Consider the following 12,797-nt stretch of genomic DNA (forward strand, 5'->3'; position numbering starts at 1 on the left):
CTTCCTCTTCATCAGAAACTCCAACATACTACGTTAAATTCAGCTATAGGGTAAACAGGCACCACTCTATTGACTTCAGGAGAGCACTTATTTACATCAAGGTTGAGTTTGGCCCATTCACACTAACCACATAGATTCAAACTAACAGGTAAAGAGCCAATGAAAAGATTTTTTTGTTCAGTTTGCCTGTGAAGAAAACTATATTGGCTATAGAGAAGTGCGGTTCCATGGAGTCTCTTGACAAGTATGTCTTCGATGGAAGATTGAAGAAATCAGGCCACTCTTGTGTGAGTCTAAATGTGGATTTTTGGAGCCTATTCTGATTTGGAAACATGGCTTTTTGTAACTAACTAGCTAACTACTGTAACTGTTCACTTTCCAGACTTGGGAGGATTAAGTTAATGAACTGATGTCATAGGAATGAGTTAGAAGGATGGGGAAACTGTCAAAGGCACAAAGTGCAGTTAGAGGTCCAGTTCCTACTGACAGTCAGTGGGAGCTGAGTGCCTCCTGTTTGGGCCTTTTGAAAATTTCCCCACCATGAATGTACAGTTCTAATTGCTTCAGTGAGAGTCCTAGGTTGTAATGCCAGAAAACTGTTAGAACAGCAGGTCAGATCTCCTGTAACATAGGACATAGAATTTAATACAAATGGACGGCACATCATCCTCTCGAATTCACTGAGTTAATTATATATCTTATCTAGCCACATTTATTTAGTTTTATGTTCAGTCCTTTAAAAAACGAAATATTTTATATTAAGTAAAAAAGAACACAGGAACCGCCTAGACAAAAACAGATAATTAATTTATAATATCTTGTAAATTGATTGTTTACCATTTTGTCAGCTTGAATGTTGTAATTTCTAGCCCCCAAGTCCTATTTCCAGTTAAGCCAGCCTGGAGAGACAATGCTGACTGGCTGCTGCTATCATACTAAATGCTGCTCATTTTACTCCTGGGAGTAGTCCCGATGAAGTCAGTGGGAGAGCTCACAAGAGTAAGGAGAGCAGGATTTAGCCCATCATGTACTGTGCTCTGGTAGCACTACTGTACTTTTGAGAGTGAAATGGAACATTGCTATTGCTGTATCTGAGGGACAGCTGTGGATTTGAAGTCAGATCCATGGGTTTCAAACGCAGCTTATATAAATCAATATTGCTACCTATTGTTATGTGCACTAAAGCAGTGGTTCTCAACCAGAGGTACGCATACCCCTGAGGGGATGCAGAGATCTTCCAGGAAGTACATCCGCTCATCTAGTTATTTGCTTAGCTTTACAACAGGCTACATAAAAAGCACTAGCAAAATCAGTACAAATTAAAACTTCATACAGACAATAATTTGTTTATACTGTTCTATATACTATACATTGAAATTTAAGTATAATATTTATATTCAATTGATTTATTTTATAATTGTATGGCAAAAATGAGAACATAAGCAATTTTTAGTAATAGTACACTGTAACACTTTTTTTGTATTTTTATGTCTGATTTTGTAAACAAGGAGTTTAAATGAGGTTAAAACTTGAGGATACAGAAGACAAAACAGACTCCTGGAAGGGGTACAGTAGTCTGGAAAGATTGAAAGTCACTGTACAAAAGGAGCAGGGCTGTAATAGTCAGTCACCTGATGAGCTGGTGACTCTTCTCTCTGTTTTCCTCAGCCCATTTTGTTTTCTGTTGGTCTTTTGGCATCTCAGTTTTGTCCTTGTTTTACCACTCCCAAGTCTCCTCTGCAAGGTCTCCATGCCATGCTCCTTATGCTGGCAAACCTCACAGTGATGTGCCTGCAGTGAGAACATGGAAGTGGGCTTGGTCGCTGGTGTTTTAAACTCTGAAGTTCTCAACCATTATTCTTCCTTGATATTTTTTGGGGGGAAAACGTGACTGCAAATCGTTCAGTTGCTGTCAGCTTGGTAAAAAATAAAAAAGGCCTGAGATATGGATCTTGTTGTGGTGCCTTGAGTCACAAATGGATCTTTAAGCAGACTGACACTGATGTGCAATTATCTTTGAGTGGTGAGAATGGCATGACAATTCTTATTTGTCTGCTGATACTGCTTTTTTGTTTTCAAAGTGCTTCATGAACATTAACTGGTTATGCTTGACAGCACTGTGGGGAGATAGATAAGGAAGGATGTTCCCATTTTGCAGAGAAGAAAATGAAAGTGGTTAAGCGATTAACTCAAGACCACTGCAGCAGCCTGACCTGACCTAGAAACTTAGCTATCCCTATCCCCTAGTGCTATGCTCAGATCACTAGACAATGCCACCGTTTACTTTAGTGTTAAAGCATTTAAAAAGTCTGTCACTAGGATAACATGTCTAACTTTAAAGGATTGGAAAAGGATTGGAAAACATGGTTTGTAGTAATGCCCAGGAAGCTCATTTATTCATTTTAGCAACGAGACAGTTAAGGGGTGACTTGATTTTTTTTTAAATGTACCTACATTTAAACAAAAAATTGATAATGGACTCTTTGCCCTAGCAGACAAAAATGAAACAAGATCCAAGGTCTATTTCAGTCTGGAAATAAGGTGCAAATTTTGAACAGTGAAGGTAATTAATTAATGGAATAACTTAACAAGGCTTGTGGTAGATCCTCCCTCACTAGCAATTTAAAAATCAAGATTGGATGTTCTTCTAAAAGATGCTCTACTTCACTGAATGCATTCCTGTTTGAAGTTCTGTAGCCCATATATTGCAGGAGGTCAGACTAGATGATCACAGTGGTCCTTCTGGGCTTATCTATGAAAGTATTTCATGATAACTTTAAGCTGTGAATATGTTCTATAGCTTCTTTCCAGATGTATAACATATTTATTGAACACTCCTGCCTTTTCTGAATTGTTACTGACAAATTTATCATCCCTATTGAGAAATGGACCCTAATATTAACAGGATTTCTTTTTCTTGATATATTTTAAAGATCCTTCTTCTTATCTTTAGGCTAGTAGCTGTAGACTTTTTAATTATTTTTAATGGATACTTTTAGCTCCCTTGATCATGAACCCTGAATCTGAATCCTAGAGACTTACTTACCAAAAAGCTTAATGGAAAGAATCCAAACTTTAGTAGTTTAAATCTCACGATTTTTAGGACTGACTGATGATTGCTGAATGCTTTGGGTTGACAACGTAGTAAATATGTGTCATTTGCTTGCTGTCATAATAAATGGTCACAGTCCTTGTAAAAAAACAGGTATTTATTAGTAAGAATAGGAAGCTCCAAAAAAACCCAAGCTGCCTCCCTACTTTCTGGGAACCCCACGTTTTTCTGGACCTGTCAATAAAGAACAGAGACTAATGGTTGAACAGCATAACTGCAAGTGAAGGTACTATGACATTTACTTATGCAAGTAGTCTTCTTTCATATAGCATTTGAAAAGCAACAGGCTGGGGTTATAATGAAATTTTAAGATTCAAAAACCATTCTAATGCCTCTGGGGGAGCTAAGGGTATCCTGTTGCTCCATTCATGCTTACAGTGATGCTGCAGTTATCCGTGATGAGTCACGTGGGTTGTACCTCACCACCGGCACAATTTGGTGACTCTTTTTGGGGTTTTATTCCCCATTTGTGGAAGAATATCCACACCTGCCATGACTTGTCCAAACATAGTTGAGTGCAGTCCACTGTCTATGGGAAAGGCAGAATCATGGGACTTCTTTCATTGGATCATCAATCAGGTATTTGTTTGGGATATCACGAGTGGCACACAATTCAAGTCAGCAAGTGTTGGCATCCTTTCCTTTGGCCTGTAGCATTGATGCGTGGATCCAGAAAGGCTTCCTGGATTTGAGTCAGGAGAGTGGCAAGAGCTGCTAGCAATCCTGAACGCTGCACGCGTTAAACTGGCACGCAATACTCCACTGTTGATAAAACTATGGCGTGTACTAATGTTCGAAGTGCATGCATCAAATCCCCAGGATGCGCCAGTGAGCTTCTGAATGATGTTGACCCTCATTTTTATGTTCTTCTTGATGTTGTCAAGATATTGGCGATAGCTCAGCCTCTGAGGGTAACTTCAAGATACAGTGTATCGTGGTCATGTGATAAAGGCAGACCACAGAAGTCCACTTTCAGAGACACTTCCGCCTTGTGGTGGTTCAAGTGAAAGGCAGAGATGAGTGTTCTTTGAAGCACTAGTTTTCAGATTTAGAACTGGTTGCAACTGCTGTGACAAGGTGCTGGCCTCAACCAGCTACACAGAATCCAGCTACTAGTAAAAATTAAAAAGAGAAGCATCGTTCGCTGACCTTACTTCCACATATAGTACTGTAAGGTGCACAGGGCTCCTGCAGATTTATCATTAGCTTTCCCATGCCAATCAACCTTAAGACTTGTCACCGAGATGCGATGTACACCAGGGTGAATCTGCTAGCAAATCAGAGATTGAACAGCAGCCTCCCTCAGGGATCCGTTTTAGTGCTTGCACTGTTCAATCTCGATATCAGTGACAGTTTGGTCACATTATCTTGTAAATTCATCTATGCAGCTTGTATTGCACTAGCAATGCAACTGTCTTCTCTGAAAGCCACAGAAAAGTTCATGAACCATGACCTCTGGACACTTGAGACATATTTCAAAGTTTGGTGACTCATTCAAGTAGCATAACTGAAGTAAACTATCTTACTGTTTTGTGTTTTATTCTGACACATTTCAGTATAGAACACTCACTGAGAAATAACCGACAACCACAATCAATCAATGTTTGGTTCTTGTCCAGGATAGCATATCTCCTCCTGGTTTCAGAACCCCTATTTCTCTTTAGCATCTCACATACCCTTTTTTCTGTCTCCTTTCATATAATATTTTAAATGATTTGGGGGGGACAAATCTCAAATATTAATTTATTTTCAACATGCATTTCCCCAGCTTACCTAAACTCTTCTCTAGTCTGCTTTTCTCTATGGTTTGAAACCTTACCAATATTTCCCTTTGCTGATTTGTTAAGAACATCACAAATGCCTTCCAAATCAGAGAAGTGCTCCAACTAGTCCAGCATCCTGATTATAGCCGGTACCAGATGCTTCCGAGAAAGGTACAGAATATCTTATGGTGGACAATGACATTTCTTCTTAACTATATCTGTTAGATGTTGACTTATTCCCAGAAGCATACAGTAGGCTACAATGTGCCTTAACTTACATAACCGTGGATATTCACATTCATATAAATACCTAATATTTTTTTAATCCTTCTATGATCTCAATTGTATCTTTGGCAATAAGTGCCCCAGGTTAATCATGTATGGTGTTTTAAATATCTTTCATTGATGTTCCTTTTTGTTCTAGCACATAAGCAAGAGTGGATAGGAATGCCTGATTTAGCTTCCCTTTACCATTGTACACTACTATGCTGTCTCCTGAGTCTAGCTCTGTATACCTCTGCATTATCTGGCATGTTCCTTCCTTCTGTCGGTTTTCCAAAGGTAGCCTTTTTTAGGTATAAAACCTGCTGGACTAGTGACAGCAATGGAACATGAGCCACAGGCAGAAGCAGCAAAACACCTGGCAACAAGTTCTTTATTTTAGGATTCTGTGAACAGTAGACTGTCTTTTGGAGTTTTGTTTCTTGGGGCACATCTACACTGTCTGGGTTAAAAAGAAAAAATAAGGCAGCAGCACATGTGAACCCAGGTCAATTGATTTGAGCTCAAATTACAGGGCTAAAAATATCAGTGTAGATGTTTCCACTGGGGCTGGAGCCTGGGTTCTGGAACCTGGTGAGGTGGGAGAATCTTAAAACCGGGCCATTTACACTGTTTTAGACCTATATCATGAGTCCAAGTCAATTGACCTGGGCTCTAAGACTCATTGCTGCAGACTTTTTTTTTGCAGTGTAGTCATAAGCTTTGGTGCCTCAAAATGAGGAACTGGGCTAGGGGACAGCTCCCGTATTCCTTGTTTGCAATTCACTTATGGCTCCTAGTGCTGTCTGTCAAGAATGGGCGTTCTACTACCAGTTCAAGTGAGAACTCTTTGGCTGGGCACGTCAGTGGCCCAGTGTAGGAACTGACTTGGGCCGTGTCAGAAACAGCTGTGTGATCCTCACTTTAACTATGGAAAGCAAGCTTTGGCAATTTGGGGAGAACTCATTCTCCAGAGCCTAGAGGGATTCTAGCTGCTTGCCCCACCGTTGGCTTCACTCTTTATGTGTTGGCTGGAGAATTTCACTTTAGATGCATCACAGTGGGTGCCTCCCCAGCATCCCAGCCTACAACTGGAGCAATCAGTCAGCCCTTTACAATGCTCCCACTGCCTCGCTCCACACTTGCATGGCTCCTCTGTAGAGCCCTGTACAAAAGGGATTGCAGAGATGCTATTTTCAGGGCTATTTATTCATTCACAGAGCACAAACTGGAAAAACATTCAAGCTTTAGATTCTCAAACGGGGGGTTGGGACCCCTCAGGGAGTCCTGAGGTTCTTATATGGGGGTTCACGAGCTGCCAGCCCCTACCCGAAACCCTGCTTCACCTCCAGCATTCATAATGGTGTTAAATATATTAAAGTGTTTTTAATTTATAAGGGGGGGGGGTCACACTGAGAGGCTTGCTGTGTGAAAGGAGTCACAAGTACAAAAGTTTGAGAATCACTGCTTTAGACCATACTTATCAAGAGGAAAAACATCTTTTCTGCTCCTTATGCAGGAGCTGGGCTTGAATGGTAATCCTTTAGGAAGGAGAACTCCTTCCTATTGTCTCTTGCAGATCTGTTCCAGGGCTGCCAAGCATCGTGCATTTTATATGACATTTAGTCATCATGCATCCACCCGGATGTAAGCATGACGCACAGTTCCCAGGCCAGTCACCAGGGGCTGCATCAGCCAGCATCTGACTTCTAGATATCTTTTGGCTTGTGGGTAGGGAGGGGAAGGCCAGTGAGGGAGGGAGTCTGAAGGGGTGCTAGGAAAGGAGAGAGAATGGGGGTCATGGCCTGAAAAGGCAGGGAGGGAGAATGGAGCAGTATGGGTCTGATCTGTCATGCCCCCAACAGCCATCTCAGGCTCCCCCAAAGCCTTCAAGCTCTATACTTTCCTCCCTCTTCCAGATTCTCTCCTCCCAGCAACAGCTTTGCCCCCTCCCCCCCCCCCCCCCAAGTGCCCTGGTCTTCCATCAATTATTCTGTTACCTCTGGGTTTCCCTAACAACCACCCCCTCAGGAGTTCTTGTTCCTTGCGAGCCCCGTCATGATTCCTTTCTTGAGTTCCCCCCTTGTTCCAAGGGGAAGTGGTCTCGGCCAGCTCTTTTCCAGGTCCCCCTAGACAGGAGAGGAGAAATAAAGGCCCCTCCAAACCTGCTCTTCCTTCTGTGAACTCACCATCCATCTACGTAATCCATGCAAAGGAATGGGGGGTGGAGGGAAGAATGCTACTTTCCTGCTTACTCTCCTCTTCACTGTGGGCTAGCAACCCACATAGATATCCAGGGTCCCCAGCAGACACCTAGTGGGGTAGCTATCCCTTGCGGCCACACCTTCACAACTGTTGCCACCCATGCTAGCTAGCTTAAAGATAATGCAGGGTATGCCTCCCCATGTACAACTGCACATAAATTTGTGGTGTACATGTAAGATCTGGGGCAGGATCTTGTCTTTAGCTTTTTCTGTTTTAGCACTCCTTTGGGCACCCAAATATAATAAGTAACAACTTGGAGAAAAAAAGGACAACCCCATGAAAATTGCAGACCGTACACCTGATTGCACCAGCAGTGCATTCTGTCTGCACTTCTGTCTTTCCTTCTACAGATGAAAGATGTTTTTTCCATCATTATTTCAAGTGTGAAAGTACAGAAGTAATTCCTTAGCCATATGAGGAGAAGAGTAACTATATTCTCAGTGCTAGGGGAAAGCTCTTCTTGAATCATCATTCTTTTCACAAGCTACAAATCAGTGTGTCCAATATGTTAATTACAGTATTTAGCGCAGAATTTATGTAAATAGAAGTAATTACAATAATTACTGTTACTGTGGTGCAATTATATTGGTAATTGTGTCCTGGGAAATAATGAATTGTCCTGACTTTCGCTTCTACTGTTGTTGTCTGTCCCTATATGTTTGTTTGCTCAGAGGGGAGAAGAAAAAGAAAGTTCAATTACTTTAGTCTTAATCAGCATTCCTTAAATGGTGTTTCATAGCCTATTGCCATCCACTAATAGCAAAATTGTCATCTTGGCTCTACTAAGTATATAAAAACTGGAATGTTAGTGTAAACTTGCCAGGCTGTCTGTTCAAGACACATTGCAGGCTTATAGACGGCAAGATAGCTATGTTTAATATTAATGGACGTAGTGGAGAAGACTGTTGTTCCCCATGAGTTTCTACCTCAGGGTATGGCAGTGTGGCTCATGGGAGATAGCACTAGGCTTGTAGTCAAGAGAGACGAGTACCTTCCCACCTGTGACCCTAACATAATGTGTGAAAAGCTAAGCATAGCTGAGGCTGTAGTCCAACTGGTGAGAAGTATTCTGTGAGAAGTGATGACTCAATAGGTGGTATCACAAAATCTATATTAAACCTGTACCACATTATACCAATGTGCCTTATCTTGCAGCGGGCTTTATGAAAGGCACATGGATTTTTTTCATGTATGAAGATGATGAGCGCACATATCTTTAGGGACCAGTCCTGCATTTCCCTGCACCCTCAGACATTCTGATGAAGAATAGTTTTGCTGAAGTAAAATTTGCAGACTTTTAGGCCCTTTACCGTTGGCAATATATAGAAAAGCTTCTTTCTGCCAGCATGTATGGGCTACTAGGTGATGGTAAAATCTGGTAAGACAAACAAGCATAGATTTAGTAATCATTGAAGAGTAAGTGTCACAATAGGACTGCAAACAAAATAACTTTCACAGAGCTGTAATCTTTCAGATTAACTTGATAAAAACAAAGTCCCGGGGCAGAATGTACACCTCACTTATTTGGCAATTCAATAGCAGCTGTAGCTTTGATTTCATTAACACAAGCAAGGTGAAAAATTATAAAATCTCTGGTGAATATTGCTTGATTACTCTTTTGGCACTGATTTAAATAAATATCATCATGTAAACATTAATCGTGATGGATTCTTTCTCTGCATCTGGTCTGATGCATGTGGTAAGGAGTGTCAGACAAATGGCACTACATAATTTAGCTTTAATTAATGCTTAGTTATTGTAAAGTGTTACCAGCATTTTACAACCAAAAGGCTGGGCAGATTTTATTCTACAATAGCTCATTAAAATGGTCCAGACTCCAGAGTACCGATTCCATTAAATTGCAAGAAGCATTTAGAAAACTGGGGGCAAGAGGGTGGAAAGAGACTGGAAGCTAGTTGGCTCACCCTGAAACTGTTTACATTAATCAAAGGAACTGATTTCAATAAGTAACCTGAAAGAGGAGTAATACATATCTCTAAAGCTCCTTTACACAAACTAGATAACTACATTTATTTCACTACTTATTCTTTATGGGTAACTTAACAAACATGAAAGAGGAAGATGACAGATATCGCAGTTACCTGTAATATCACTGAAAAATCATATTGAATTAACCTGACCTATCTCTACAATCCTTTGTATTAAGTGAATGGCTAATGTTTTATTGTGGGCCTGGATAATCAAAGGACTGTATTGAACAATGTGGCAGATAAGAATGGACTTTGACAAACAGAGTCAATTGGGTATCTCTAGAGGGAGGTAAATGCAAATTCCCACCTCCGTTTATAGATTCATAGATACTAAGGTCAGAAGGGACCATTTTGATCATCTAGTCCGACCTCCCGCACAGCGCAGGCCACAGAATCTCACCCACCCACTCCTACGAAAAACCTCACCTATGTCTGAGCTATTGAAGTCCTCAAATCGTGGTTTAAAGACTTCAAGGAGTAGAGAAGCCTCCCTCAAGTCACCCATGCCCCATGCTACAAAGGAAGGCAAAAAACCTCCAGGGCCTCTCCAATCTGCCCTGGAGGAAAATTCCTTCCCGACCCCAAATATGGCAATCAGCTAAACCCTGAGCATATGGGCAAGATTCACCAGCCAGATACTACAGAAAATTCTTTCCTGGGTAACTCAGATCCCATCCATCTAATATCCCATCTCTGGGGATTAGGCCTATTTACCATGAATATTTAAAGATCAATTAATTACCAAAATCCCATTATCCCATCATACCATCTCCTCCATAAACTTATCGAGTAGAATCTTAAAGCCAGATAGATCTTTTGCCCCCACTGCTTCCCTTGGAAGGCTATTCCAAAACTTCACTCCTCTGATGGTTAGAAACCTTCGTCTAATTTCAAGTCTAAACTTCCTGGTGGCCAGTTTCTACCCATTTGTTCTTGTGTCCACATTGGTACTGAGCTTAAATAATTCCTCTTCCTCTCCGGTATTTATCCCTCTGATATATTTCTAGAGAGCAATCATATCTCCCCTCAACCTTCTTTTAGTTAGGCTAAACAAGACAAGCTCCTTGAGTCTCCTTTCATAAGACAAGTTTTCCATTCCTCGGATCATCCTAGTAGCCCTTCTCTGTACCTGCTCCAGTTTGAATTCATCCTTTTTAAACATGGGAGACCAGAACTGCCCACAGTATTCCAGGTGATGCCAAAGCCTAGCCTTGTGAAGCTATCTCCTGAGGACACTGTTGTCTCCTGATTACCTGTTTCCAGAATCTGAAGATCTAAGGCCCAAGTGTATAACGGAAAGACTGATGCAAGATGTGCTTGCTCTGAGCTAAAGCTTTTATGAAATTAGAACCAGTGAAAAACCTGTTTGTGGTGTTTGAATGACTCCTACTGCTGGAGTTGGGGAAGGTATGGGCAGAGTTATGATCTCTCATGAGCTTATTAACCTCAATGTAGGCTTTTATTATTTTTAATGTTTTCTCTATAACCCTTTCACCTCAAGAATAAATGTGCTTGCTTAAATAGCTAAGTGGTGACTGACTGTGGACAATTGCATTATTTATAGCCTTCAAAGAGAGCAAATTACAGGTGCTAGTATGTTTAGGCAGTCTGACTTGCTGGGAATAATGGAATAGACGGGGAGGAAAGCCTGGGGGAAATCCTGGCCAGGAGGGAGGGAGAGAGGTCTGCACCCACGAGCGATGACAGCTGAGGAGTGGGGAGCATTAGAACCCTTCCTGGACTGAAAAGGGGGAATACAGATTCAGTTGCCCTGAACTGTGACAAGAGACGCACAGGTCCGAGTTAGCCACAGTGGTGGACAGGCATACAAGAAGATTTTACTAATGAACATCAGTCATGACCTGAAGCTGCCAGTGAAATTCTCCTCTGCAGGGGTTGCCGATCATGCTAAATTGCATGGTCTTTATTTTTAAAGAAAATCTCTGCACTATTTTACTATGGATTAAAATTATTTCTGTAGTAAGTGAATACACCATATACTTCTACTTCCTTTTGGCTGAGGGCTACTGTCAAGGCTGGTAATGCTTCCTCTGTCTGGAGACGCAAGCAGAGCTGAGTGATGTTCAGTAATGTTAACCCATAGTTCAGGGGACTATATACCTGCTAGAGGGATCTCATGACAAGTTAGGGGCTTGATTTTTTTTCAGAACTACTGAGCACCATCACTCCTGTTGACTTCAATTGGATACGCAAGTGCTAAGTAACTCTCAGCCGCTATTTGGGACTACATACTACCTCACTATTCCAAAATGTATTGGAGGAAAATATTGTACTACTACTGTATTCAGAACAGAATTGACATTTGTAATATGCCCCTATCACTGCTCCCCTTCCATTTTTTCAAACCATAACTTATTTTTTTTTCATGGGAGTACCTTGACTTTGTGAAGACAAATTAGAGAATACTTGCTGTAAACAAGTAAACTCTTCGATATACTGTTTTCTATGCATTTTGTATTTTAAGTGTGGTGAGCTGTAGCTCACGAAAGCTTATGCTCTAATAAATTTGTTAGTCTCTAAGGTGCCACCGGTACTCCTTTTCTTTTTGCGAATACAGACTAACACGGCTGCTACTCTGAAACCTGCTCTAACCTATGAATCAGTAGTCATGGGGTGAGGGGAGAGATTGATACTGCTTCCAATGAAGTGAATTTCAAAGCTCTCATTGACTCCAGTGGAAATAGGATTGGGCCCTTCTATAGCTAATATGGTATTTACCCTAAATTGGGCCTATCTGGAAAGTCCCCCCAAAACTGAAGTGTGAAAATACATTAAAACAGTAATATTGCTTTTAATTTTCCAAGTATTTTGCAAACAAACTGATTACTTGGTAATGGAAACAAGATATAAAAGTACATTAGGCCCTAATCCTGCAAACCCTTTCACGTGGGCTCGCTAGCAAGACAACTGAAAGTCTTCAACACAAAACATGAATTCAGAGAAAATTCCAAACAAAACCAGCTGAGCTAGCAACGTGCGTTTCTTTATCTTCTAATCCTCCTGCTTTCTACGGCAGCCCGTTTTAATAACTTGCAGGATGAGGTCTTAAAAACTCAACTCCCTTGTCAAAGAGGGTCAAGGGTGCTCGGCACCTTACATGAGCAGCCAATTTCAGTTAGACTGTCAGTTGTCTTGGTAGTTAGCCCATTTCACCGAGGATGAGGCCTTAGAAGCATCTTTTCCGTTTCCTCTGTGATATCAAAAACACACGCATGAAGCATTTCATAGATGTTGCGAATATATAAGCTGTGTGGCAAAGATACTGAATGTGTAGATATAACTAATTACATACGATTTAAAAAACAAAACAAAACAAAGCTCTTAAAATTCTCATTTCCTGAATGCTTTGTAGCAGATTGGTGGAGCAAAGGCTAGGTCAGATTT

This window comes from Dermochelys coriacea, chromosome 4, assembly GCF_009764565.3.
Source record: "Dermochelys coriacea isolate rDerCor1 chromosome 4, rDerCor1.pri.v4, whole genome shotgun sequence".
NCBI classification, from domain to species: domain Eukaryota; kingdom Metazoa; phylum Chordata; order Testudines; family Dermochelyidae; genus Dermochelys; species Dermochelys coriacea.